The sequence below is a fragment of the Panthera tigris genome, chromosome B4 (genome assembly GCF_018350195.1).
Source record: "Panthera tigris isolate Pti1 chromosome B4, P.tigris_Pti1_mat1.1, whole genome shotgun sequence".
In the NCBI taxonomy this organism is placed as follows: Eukaryota; Metazoa; Chordata; class Mammalia; order Carnivora; family Felidae; genus Panthera; species Panthera tigris.
The window spans coordinates 55,619,231-55,632,996 of record NC_056666.1 but is presented as its reverse complement, the minus strand read 5'-3'; positions in this window follow the sequence as shown (position 1 = coordinate 55,632,996).

The window sequence follows — 13,766 nt, the reverse complement described above, 5'->3', positions numbered from 1 at the left end:
GTCAGGCTCTGTGCTGACAGCTCAGAGCCTGGAGCCTGTTTCGGATTCTGTCTCCCCCTCTCTGTGCCCCTCCCCTGCTCCTGCTCTGTCTCTGTCTCTCTCAAAAAATAAATAAACATTAAAAATTTAAAAAAAAAATTAAAAAAAAAAATCTTCCCAACAAATTTACAAAACATTCTCCAGGGAATGGTATCACTCTGAGCCCTTAAGAATGAGTATGCTTAGGAAATGTTCCAGAGAAAACATCACAGTATCCTTTTCCTCGGCATCTGGGAGGACTGTTTCAGCCCCAAAATAAAAAGTCACCTTCCTTAAAAGGAACATTGATCCTACTAATTGAGATCGTCTTAGTTTTGACTCAAACTGTAATGGCCAGTCAGAAAGTATGAGAAGGGAAAAGACAGTATCATATCTATTCTTTAGTTTTTAGAAAAAGCCTCCTATCTTTCTCTGAGTGTTTGTGTGACCTTAGACAATGCAGGAACTCTACAGACCCTGCTAGTCCTGGGGTAGAGTGGGGTTAGATACGGAGAATGACCATATCTTTACTTTATGGCTGCCCCTGCCCACTGGCTTGTTGAATCCAGGAGTCTATTGGAGGAATCTCCCACTGGCTTTTGAGAACCAACCTAAATTTTCTAGAATTCTTCGAGCTGGTTGACAATACATTGGCAGCCTGAAATTGGCCATGATTGTAGCATTTAAGCTGCAGAAATTGGCAAACACTACAAATCAGGGCTCTCCCTAATACCCAGAGACAGTTGTTAAACATTACTATCCTATAGGAAAGGGAAAGATCGTCACTGAGAAGGCATTTTACAAAAGCCCATCATCCTCTACATCCTGTCTGGCCTCACAGCCTGCTCATTATAACCTTAAATCTTGTTAGTGGTGGACTTCACAATGCTGTTGCTCTGAAGCACCCATGCAAGTGTTTCATGGATGAGCAGTCTCTGTGCCAGCCACAGATATATATATAGGCAACTAAAATGACTCACCCTAAATAGACACTTCTGGGAAATCCTAGCACTTCTACCTGTCAAGGAGTGAATTCCAGTCCTCCCTTAATCCTCGTACAGCAGCTAAGTTTTACTCAAACCTCCCCCTTGGGCATAAAAACAGACACGCTCAGTTGTCCCTCACTATGCTGCCCCTGCAAGATCAAGCTTCGGGAAAAGCCACAATAGCCTCAATGCAACTTGAAACTGACAAATCCCTGAGCTTCAGCCTCTGGGCCAGAAAGAGTTAAGAGTTTTGTCAGCTCCGAGTCACTAGAGGCTTCAGAAGTCAGTCAAATCTGCCCACTCAACACATTTTGCTTTAAATAGGAAAGATGCCAACTGAAGTTGAATGGCAAAGGAGATTTCCAGGCAGTGGTAAAACTAAGAAGAAGGCAGGGAAAGGGAATACGTAATAATAGCAATGATTCTTACTTCGAACAATATGACCTCACTTTGACTAGCTGTTCTGTCTCCTTTCTCACATGTCCTCGAGTTAAGTGTTATTTTGGACATTTTACAAGTGGCAAAGTTAGAATGGTCATATAAATAAGCCAATTCCAGAACATCTGGAGAAAACAGAACTAAAATCTGGGTCTTCTGATATCTTTCTCTCAATAATTCTGACCCTAGGTACATGTTTCCCACTTAGTAACAAGAAGATAATGTAACTAAATATCCCTCCAACCACAAATGTGCTTAGGCTTTTATGCACAGGAACCAGTTTTTAAATAGCTGAAGAGTCAAATATCCATTTACTTCAATTGAATTCTAGCATGTTTTAAAAAAAAAAATCAATATAAACTACAAATAACTCCATATGCTATCTACTCCTTATATCTTTTTTCTTCTTTTTTAAAAAAGTTTTATTGAGCTATAAAAAGCATATGATAAACACAGTAAGTGTACAATGTGATGAGCTTCGATATATATATATAAACCCATGAAACCATTACCACATTCAAGATAATGAATATTCATCACTCCCAAAATTTCCTTGTGCCTTTTGTAATCACTCACCTACCCATCCCACACACCAGGCAACACCTGATCAGTTTTCTGTCAATACAGATAAGTTTTCATTTTCAAAGTTTTATAAAAATAGACTCATACAATATGTAGTCTGTATGCATCCGCTTTCATTCAGCATAACCATTTTGAGATATATTCATGTTGTTGTACATATATGTTGTGTTCCATATAGTTCCTTCCATTTTATTACTGAGTGCATTCCATCGTATGGATATACTACAATTTGTTTGTCCATTCACCTATTGAAGGACATTTAGTTATTTTCCAGTTTGGAGCTATTACAAATAAAGCTGCTATGAGCATTCATATGAAAGTATTTGTAGACATATGATTTCTTTTCTCTTACAATAATACCCTCCAGTGGAATGACTGGCTCATATGTAAGCGTATGCTTAACTTTTTAAAAACTGTCCAACTTTTCCAAAAGTGGCTGCATAATTTTATATTCCCAACAGCACCATCTGAGAACTCCAGTTCCTCCGTATCCTGGTCAACACTTGGTAGGTCAATCTTTTTCATTTTAACCATTCCAATAGGTATGTATCTCATTGTGTGGTATCTCATTGTGGTTTTAATTTTCATTTCCTTAATGAATAATTATATTGAGCATCTGTTCATGTGTTTATTTGCCATCCATATAGCTTCTTTGGTGAAGACTGTTTAAATCTGTTGCCCATTTTTAATTGGGCTGTTTTCTTATTATTGAGTTTTAAGAGTTCTTTATATATTGTTCATACAGTCCCTTCACAGATATATGCTTTGTGCATATTTTCTCCCAGTCTGTGGTTGTCTTTTGAGTCTCTTAACAGCACCCTTTGGAGAGGAGAGGTTTCTAATTTTTATGAGCTTTAGTTTACCAGTATTTTATTTTATAGACTTTGGGTGTCATATCTAAAAAATCTTTGTCTAACCTAGGGTCACAAAGATTTATACTTTCTTTTTCTAGACACTTTATAGTTCTAGGTTTCACATTTAGGTCTATGATCCATTTTGAGATTTTGACTTAATTTTTGCATATGGTAGAAGGTTTGGATTGAAGTTTGTTTTTTTGTACATATAGATATACAATTATTCTAGCACCATTTGTTGAAAACACTATCCTTTTTCCATTGAATTATCTCTGCATGTTTGTCAAAAATCAGTTAGCCATGTGTGCCTGTTTCTATAGTCTATTCTGTTTCAGTTTCATTGATCTGTCTATCCTTACATCATTACCATAGCTTGATTACTGTAACCTTATGATAAGTCTTTAAATCAGGTGATATTAGCCTTCCAGTTTTATTCTTAATTTTCAAAGTCATTTTAGCTATTCCAGGTCCTTTACATTTCCATGTGAATTTTAGGATCAGCTTGTCAACATCACAAACACACACACACAGCCTGCTAGGATTTTAATCAGGTCTGTATTGAATCTATGAACCATTCTGGAGAGAATTGACAATTGTATTTTTATATATGTGCAACACTCAAAAATTAAAAATAATGCCACTTACAATAGCATCAAAAATATGAAATATTTAAAAATAGGTCTGATAAAAGATGTGAAAGACCTGTTCACTGAACAGGTGAACTAATTACAGAAGATCTACAAAACTGGAGTGATATGCTCTGTTCATACGTCAAATACTCAGTAGTGGAAGGATTTCTTCTTCCTTTTAATAAAAGAAAAGTCGTCACCTTGTAGCTTCTCTTGGAAGTAGGTGTTCCCATTTCACTAAAAGTCTCTAAGCAGAAGAGATATGTATAATCTCTGGGTCATATCTTTTTCACTTTCTGTTTTTCCCTTCCCGTGGGCTGGTGAGCATGAGGTCAGCACTCCAGGCCAAGCCTCTTCAGTGTGGTTTCCTGACCAGCAGCAACAGCATCACCTGGGAACTTGTTAAAAATGCAAATTCGTGGTCCCCACCCCAGAGCTATTGAATCAGAAACTCTGGAGTTGGAGCCCAGTACTCTGTTTTTAAAAGTGTTTCAAAGGATTCTGACGTGTGCTAATGTTTGAGAAGATCCACCCTCAGAACTGCAAAACATCAGTTAGAACCTGGTTGGCTGAATATCCCCACAGAGCAGAGTTGTCCACTCTTCCAGGATTACCAGCCCATCTCTATCCTCACACATGACAGAGAAATAAACTTCTCTTGCTTGAGACTTTTGTCATAACTGTCTCTCTGTTATACCAATTTACCCCCTCCCTAACTATAACTCCATCTTACCTCTATGTGATAGTATCTTGCCCTTGTGTCAGGGAAGATGCTCTTTTCAGATACACTGTTTATCTCAATGCTGGTATCAAAGGAATCACTTCATGGCAAGGACTGTGTTTGCAAGGATTGCACACTGATGGGTAGACCACAGTAGCAAGTAGTACCTTTCCTATATAAATTTTTACGTTCTGAAAAGTTGGATAGGAGTGCCTGGCTGACTCAGTCAGTTAGGCATCAGACTCTTGCTTCCAGCTCAGGACATGATCTCATGGTTCAGGAGTTCAAGCCCCACATCAGGCTCTGACCTGACAGCACAGAGCCTGCTTAGGATTCTCTCTCTTGCTCTCTCTCTGCCCCTCCCCTGCTCATGTGTACTCTCTCTATCTCTCAAAATAAATAAATAAACCTAAAAATTTTTCTAATAAAAAAGGATAATAAAGTTACATTAGTATGCTACATTCAAATAGATATAATTTGGTGCCTGGGTGGCTCAGTCGGTTAAGCGGCCGAATTCGGCTCAGGTCATGATCTCGCAGTCCGTGAGTTCGAGCCCCGTGTCGGGCTCTGTGCTGACAGCTCAGAGCCTGGAGCCTGTTTCAGATTCTGTGTCTCCCTCTCTCTGACCCTCCCCTATTCATGCTCTGTCTCTCCCTTTCTCAAAAATAAATCAAAAACATTAAAAAAAATTCAAATAGATAGAATTTATAAATTGTCATATATAAGTTAGTCATAAAAATTAAAATAAGAAACATATTTTCTGCCACTTTCCCTTTTTGCATAACTCCCTTTCTTTTTCTCTAACTTTGAAAAGGAACCACAAGATTTTTTCTTCCCCTCCAAAGTGTTTACTCTTTCCAACTCCTTCACCTCATGTAGGTACTTTAGTTGTCAATAGCAGCAAGAATGGCCCAGAAGACTCTTTCAAAGGAATTAAAAAAGGTATGAATAGCCCTAGTTCCTAAAAGTAATGGAAGTAATGCTTTAAATAATATTCACACTTGATTGTTCTAATCAAATCTTCAATCAGAAAAAAAAAAGAGAAAGAATTATGACCTGGAAAAAAATGTATTGTTTTAATTAGTTAGATATTTATCTTTTTATATATCATGATAGATGTATATAAATATATATATACTTTCACTATACTTGAAGCATCTTTATATTTGTAGAAATGCTTCAAATATAGTGGAAGTACAATCCAGTAACTCTTGGTGGAAACTTTTCAGTGGTTCGTCATGAAGCACTTCTTATGATGCTTGAATGAGCCTGTCAAACAACTTAAATATTTCCTGGTGGCACAAGATTCAAGTCTTCACAGCCCATTCAATACTCTACTTATTTGTTAAGTACCTACTCTGTATCAGGCAGCCTCTTCAATTTTTGAACAACTTTAATTGTTTAAAAGTTCTAACTCATACGGAGATTAATAACCTCCTTGTAAATAGCTTCAACACAGCTCCATTGCAGAAACACACTGTGCTTGGAACTGGGGTTATAGATACAACTGCCTTCAGGGAGCTTATAGTGTCATGGGGGTAGGGACAAGTCATTCCAAGATGACTTCCTCATTCATGAACTTGGTACCTCTGTGCTCTTTGGACTCTCCCCTCTGCCACCTTTTCCTCCTCCTCCCAACAATGGAATTAATCTGACAATGAAATTAATAAATGCCAATGCACAGATGCACAAAGTGTTTTGATAAAATGGAGGAAGAAGCCACTAACTCTGCTAAAGGAGTGTTCAGAGAAGGCTCCAGAGAGAACAAAGTATTAGAGAGAGTTCTAAAAAATGAGTAGGGGGACGCCTGGGCGGCTCAGTCGGTTAAGCGGCCGACTTTGGCTCAGGTCATGATCTCACAGTCCGTGAGTTCGAGCCCCGCGTCGGGCTCTGTGCTGACAGCTCAGAGCCTGGAGCTTGTTTCAGATTCTGTGTCTCCCTCTCTCTGACCCTCCCCCTGTTCATGCTCTGTCTCTCTCTGTCTCAAAAATAAATAAACGTTAAAAAAAATTTTTTAATAAAAAAAATAAATAAAAAATGAGTAGGAATCAAAAGAGAAAGAACATTGTGGGTATAAGGAAGAGTATGGGGCAGCATGGAGGCATAAGAGAGTATGACATTTTTAGGAAACTTCAAATAGCTCAGTATGTCCAGAATAATAGGTCGTGGGATAAAAGATAAGACTGGCACAAATCTGCAAGAGACAAATTAGGAAGAGACTTGTACATCATGATAAGGGGCTTGGTTCTTTATTCTCCAGGCACTGGGGAATCAGAAAAGAATGTTCAGCTCTGATTAGAACAATTAGTCTGACTGGGGCACTTGGGTGGCTCAGTCAGTTTGGTGTCTGACTCTTGACTTCTGCTCAGGTCATGATCTCACAGTTCATGAGATAGAGCCCTGCACTGGGCTCTACACTGACAGCATGGAGCCTGTTTGGGATTCTCTCCCTCTGCCTCTCCCAGCCTCTGTCTGTCTCTCAATAAATAAATAAATAAACTTTAAGATTTTTTAAAAAAAGAACAATTACTCTAACTGAAGTGTAGATAATGACTCAGAAAAAGGGGAAAATATAAGAAAGCATAGAGAAGAGAACTATAAAATGTTTATAAGTTTCTTCCTGTTTCTTTCTCCTACCCTCTCCCTGTTCCTTCCTTCAGAAATAGGAAATATGTCTAAACCAAGGTTGCAGAAGTAAGGGTACAGATGAACCAACATATTTGAGAGAGAAGGAAATAAGATCATCATCAGGACTTAGCAACTAATTCAGTACTGGGATTGAGGGAGAGGGCTCTTATTCCCCTTGGAGCATCACAAAATTCTTCCCTAGGATCTCTCTTCAGTCATTTGAGAAAAATTATCCCATTCTTTTCCTCACTCACTACTCAAATAAACTAATCCTCATCTCTTCAACCTAAGAACAATAAAATGCCATTCCCCAGTCTTACCACCCTCCAGTGTCTAATTAGGTAAAGAGGGTGCCTTGTATAAAATTTCTTCAACTCAATAATACACTCAAAACTTAGTAAGTTGATAAATTCACTCCTCTTCAGCCTATAGGTATTTACACGAGCCAAAACATCTCCCTCACTGTTCAGTTGTCAAGAAAATATATTAATGCCTCTAAATCAAGAACAAAAATAAAATCACTCAGAAATAAAGTTTAACATTTCATATTTTTGGCACTTAAAATATTCTTCTATTTGTGCTATCCTAACATGAGCATATGACTTGCAAAGTAAGGTAGCCATAAATCAGGCTACTATAACACCCCTCCTCACAGATATTTGTCAGGAAAAAGAATTAGTATACTGGCTAAAGGAACACTAATAAAGTAGTGCATTTCATTTCATTTGGTCCTTATTTAACAACGGCACAAAAGACAAAGAAAATTAGAATTATCATTATCCTGTAACCAGCCCTACTGATGAAACACATTTCTTGATGCTGGCAAAACTCCTGGACCCAATCTTTATTTTTTAACCTATTGATCCTTTTCCATCAGTGACAGACTTGTTCTGCCATAAGAGTTGGGTTTCCAAATTGGCCTTAAGGAGGCATGTGGGTTAGAAACAATATTGTCATTTGCCTAGTTTTGGCAGGATTGGTGGAAAATCAGACAACTGTTATGTTTTGGAGTTGTGGGCTAATAGTGCCCTCTGTTTTCCATTTTTGCTCCCGTCAACAGAATTACCAGATGGCCAAGAAGCCACTAGAATAGAAGTAATGTTCCAATATAGTGGAAAAAGACCAACCCCATAAACACTCTAACATCTATCCACTGGTTTGAAATAGCAATTTAAATGTTGAAAGGTGAAGAGAAAAAAAAAAAAAAAAAGAAAGAAAGAAAGAAAAGAAAAGAAAAAAGAAAAAATTCTGTAACAGGCAGCCCTTTCACCATCATATCTTGCCTTTTAGAGCAATAAATTCATTACATATTCCAGCACTCTCAGAATATCACACCCATCCTCCCAAATGTCAGACCTTATAGCTCAGAGAACCACAATGACCTGAAAGATTTGTAAGATGCCTCCTAAGTCCCCACAGTGGGTCCACAGTGAAGCACAGGAAAGTTTTAAAAATCTTTCCAGGTGATTCTGATGGTCACAGTGGCGAATCATTTAGACGAGTCTCAGGTCTACCTAAAGGAAAAATTTTCAAGTGAGGGTGCTGAACAGGGAAGTCATCAGTTGGGTAGCATGTCAGTTTACATACATCCTCTGCTCCTACCTCCCAATTTCTTCTGTGTCCCCCAGTGAAGAGAAGTATAGTACCCAGGGTGACTGTGGTCCCCAAGTTGAAAACCAATGCTCTTTGGAATGACAAGTCAGGGAACTGCCTGAAGAAACAACAACAACAACAACATCAACAACAACAAACATTCCTTTCTGAAAGTGTGGACATGTAGAACTAGTAGAATTCAATCATAAAACCACTGTCTTCTTCACTACTGCCCTTGGTTTTGGTTCATTCCATGGAGCTGAGTCTTCCCTTCTGCCTGTAAGAAATTCTGGGAAGATGGAACTGGGTTTTCCAGGCATTCTCAGATAACAAAGTCATTTTGTCTGGAGAAGTCTCATTTTATAATTAAGAATCAATTCAAAACTACAGGGCTTAATGTGAAAATTTTCTTCCTTCCTCATTTCAACCTGCACTCCCAGTTTGGGCCTGCACATTCAACTTTTTCTCAATTTCCTTTCTTGCTTCCCCCTACCCTTCCCCCACTCTGTGGGCTTCCCTTTCTCCATGAAAGACTGAAGGTGGGACTGGGGTCAGGAGAGGGAAGGGAAAAAAAACTAAGGATACAGAGAGAAATGCCTTGCTTGACCAAAACTGATTCAATCTGACACGGTTGCTGATTCATAAAACTGACTCTCACCCTTGAGATGTAAGGGAAGTTTCCTTGGAGGCCCCTGCTCTCACTGAGACTGCTTACCTGAAGAACTAGAAGGATTCATTTGCTCAGGTTCATGACTCACAATTCCTCCCTCCAGCTCCTGACTTCCACCACATGCCTGTAGCCTTTCTTGGACGAGCTTCCCCTGCCTTCTCAACCCCAAAGTACCTGGGCAGTACCTAAGGCATTTTGAGGCCAGCTTTCTTTCTCACATGTGGCCCACCTTTAATGCATGGAAAAGACTCATGTGTCAGTCCCCGTCCCGCCATCAAGACAGGAAACTCTAGCCAGAGCATCTTATTTTTAGGTTCTTCAAGCTTGTCTCAGACACCAGTCAACTGTGTCTCCCAAACAGTAGAGAACAGTATCAGGATATCCACTTTACCCCTTTGAAGCCCATTTTGCTTGACTTGAGGCTTAGAAGAAGCCTTTCATTCAGTCCATCTGAATGATGTAAGAGAATGAGCAGCATACTAAAAACTCTCTCTAAAAAATCCTCTCCTATCTCCAACCACCTCCTCTTGATCCCTCCAACTTCCTTGGGAGATTGGAGGTGGACGCTCTGTAAAATCAGTTCATAGCTACCATCTTCTCAAAATGTGTTTAAGTGATCTTGCACTCACCCTTGGCATGCAGTGTTTCTATTGTCTTCAGGCCTTAGATGAAAAAGGGTTTAAAGAGTCCCATTTTGCAACTGGGTAGCTAAAATCCTAGTCCTTTAGACTGCCAAACTGAGAAGGGCAATGGATTTCCATTAGAGGATCTGAACATGCCCTGCATTCAGTTGGCTCTTTGACATTTAAAGTCTGGGCAGACTGGCAGGTCCCATTTGCCAAGGAGCAATTACTTCTGTAGTAATTAGGTCTGAAATGATGTTTCCTCTTTGAATCAAAAGCAGTTATCTGCACAAGATAACATTCAACCAGCGCAGACACAGAAAGTAAATAAACAACCAATGTTTCTTCAACCAGGCACAGCACTGAATTTCATAGCAGATAAAGATTCTGAGAGTATTAAACATCATAAGACTATAATCATAAGGATACCAAAGACATTTATTAATTAAAGCCAAAATCTGGAAACATACACTGAAGCTATTATTTATATTATAATAGAAAAGGAACAGAGGGAAAAAGGAGGAGAAAAGAAAAAATCCTAAATGAAAAGCGAAATTATAAAAATTTAGATAAACCAAGTATTCTAAAGATCAACTAGTTTAATTCTTATTTTACATAAAACAGTAACAATAGTAATAGGCAGCCCTAATGAGCATTTATTGTGTTTCAAGTACTTTATATATGTTATTTCACTTAATCATATGAAAGGCTGTGGTAGATTTGATTATTGTTCTTTTTTTAAAGTTAATTTATTTATTCTTTATGGGGGAGGGGGGAGAGGAGCAGAAAGAGAGTAAGGGAGAGAATCCCAAGGGGTTCCACACTGTCCGCGCATGAGCCTGATGCAGTGCTCAACCCCACGAACCACAGGATCATGACTTGAGCTGAAACCAAGAGTTGGAGGCTTAACCAACTGAGTCACCCATGTGTCCCTTGATGATCTTGGGTCTTCATTCTCTCCCTCTCCCTGCTATGGAACCTTATAATGCACTGTAAGGGGAAAGTATAATTTTCCCCCTCATCCCCACATTGATACCGGGCTTGGCCACGTGACTTGCTTTGACTAATTTGTTATTAGCACAGGTAACACAAGTAGAGGAATTATGTGTGTTTGTATGATTTGACTTGTCATCTTGTATTCTTGATATCATTGCTGGTACAGGGAGAATTAAAAAACATAAAAATGGAAGGAAAACTTCCAAACTCTTTCTATGAAGCCAGCATTACCTTGATTCCAAAACCAGACAAAGACCCCACTAAAAGGGAGAACTATAGACCAATTTCGCTGATGAACATGGATGCAAAAATCCTCAACAAGATATTAGCCAACAGGATCCAACAATACATTAAAAGAATTATTCATCACGAGCAAGTGGGATTTATACCTGGAATGCAGTCTGGTTCAGTATCTGCAAAACAATCAATGTGATTCATCACATTCATAAAAGAAAGGACAAAACCACATGATCCTCTCAATAGTTGCAGAGAAAGCATTTGACAAAATACAGCATCCTTTCTTGATAAAAACCCTCAAGGAAGAAGGGATAGAAGGATTATACCTCAAGATCATAAACTCCATATGTGAAACACCCACTGCTAATATTATCCTCAGTGGGGAAAAACTGAGAGCCTTCCCCCTAAGGTCAGAAACACAATAGGGATTTCCACTCTCACCACTGTTACTGAACATAGTACTGGAAGTCTTAGCCTCAGCAATCACACAACACAAAGGAATAAAGGCATCCAAATTGGCTAGGAGGAAGGCAAACTTTCACTCTTCTCAGATGACATGATACTCTGGAAAACTCAAAAGATTCCACCAAAAAACCGCTGCTAGAACTGATCCATGAATTCAGCAAAGTTGCAGGATATAAAATCAATGCACAGAAATTGGTTGCATTCCTATATACCAATAATGAAGCAACAGGAAGAGAAATCAAGGAATCGATCCCATTTACAATTGCACCAAAAACCATAAAGTACCTAGGGATAAACATAAGCAAAGAGGTGAAAAATCTAAACACTGAAAACTATAGAACGCTTATGAAAGACATTGAAGAAGACACAAAAAAAAATGGAAAAGATATTCCATACTCTTGGATAGGAAGAACAAACATTGTTAAAATGTTGATACTACCCAAAGCAATATACATATTCAATGCAATACCTATCAAAAAATGACACCAGCATTATTCACAGAGCTAGAACAAACCATCCTAAAATTTGTATGGAACCAGAAAAGACCCAAATAGCCAAAGCAATCTTGAAAAAGAAAACCGAAGCTGGAGGCATCACACTCCCGGACTTCAAGCTGTAGTACAAAGCTGTAATCATCAAGACAGTTTGGTATTGGCACAAGAACAGACACATAGATTAATGGAACAGAATAGAGAACCTAGAAATGGACCCACAAATGTGTGGCCAACTAATCTTTGACAAAGCAGGAAAGAATATCCAATGGAAAAAAAGACAGTCTCTCCAGCAAATGGTGTTGGGAAAACTGGACAGCGACATGCAGAAAAATGAACCACTTTCTTACGCCATACACAAAAATAAACTCAAAATGGACGAAAGACCTCAATATAAGACAGGAAGCCATCAAAATCCTCGAGGAGAAAGCAGGCAAAAACCTCTTTAACCTTGGCCACAGCAACTTCTTACTCAACACGTCTCTGGAGGCAAGGGAAATAAAAGCAAAAATGAACTATTGGGACCTCATGAAAATAAAAAGCTTCTGCACAGCGAAGGAAACAATCAGCAAAACTAAAAGGCAGCCAACAGAATGGCAGAAGATATTTGTAAATGACATATCAAATAAAGGGTTAGTATCCAAAACCTATAAAGAACTTATCAAACCCAATACCCAAAAAAACAAATAATCCAGTGAAGAAATGGGAAAAAGACATGAATAGACGCTTCTCCAAAGAAGACATTCAGATGGCCAACTGACACATGAAAAAATGCTCCACATCACTCATCATCAGCGAAATACAAATCAAAACCACAATGAGATACCACCTCACACCTGTCAGAATGGCTAACATTACCAACTTAGGCAACAATAGATGTTGGCAAGGATGTGGAGAAAGAGGATCTCTTTTGCACTGCTGGTGGGAATGAAAACTGGTGCAGCCACTCTGGAAAATGGTATGGAGGTTCCTCAAAAAATTAAAAACAGAACTACCTTACAACCTAGGAATTGCACTACTAGGAATTTATCAAAGGGATACAGGTGTGCTGTTTCAAAGGGGCACATGCACCCCAATGTTTATAGCAGCACTATTAACAATAGCCAAAGTATCGGGGCGCCTGGGTGGCTCAGTTGGTTAAGCATCCGACTTCGGCTCAGGTCATGATCTCGCAGTTCATGAGTTCGAGCCCCACATCGGGCTCTGTGCTGACAGCTAGGAGCCTGGAGCCTGCTTCAGATTCTATGTCTCCCTCTCTCTCTGCCCCTCCCCTGCTCACACTCTGTCTCTTTCTCTCTCTCAAAAATAAATAAACATTTTAAAAAAATTTAAAAAACAACAAACAATAGCCAAAGTATGGGAAGACCCCAAATGGCCACCAACGGATGAATGGATAAAGAAGATGTGGTATATATATATAATATATTATATTAGTCAGAGAAAGACAAGTATCATATGACTTCACTCATATGAAGAATTTAAGATACAAAACAGATGAACATAAGAGAAGGGAAGCAAAAATAATATAAAAACAGGGATGGGGACAAAACATAAAGGACTCTTCAATATAGAGAACAAACAGAGGGTTACTGGATGGGTTGTGGAAGGGGGGATGGGCTAAATGGGTACGGAGCATTACGGAATCTACTCCTGAAATCATTGTTGCACCTAAGTTGGATGTAAGTTAAACAATATGCTACCTAAGTTGGATGTAAGTTAAACAATAAATTAGATATACATCTTTACTGAAAGTCATAATATTTTACTGAAAGGCATAAACTATAAATAAATGAGAGAGGTACCACTTTCATGGGTTATATAAACATATGTATATA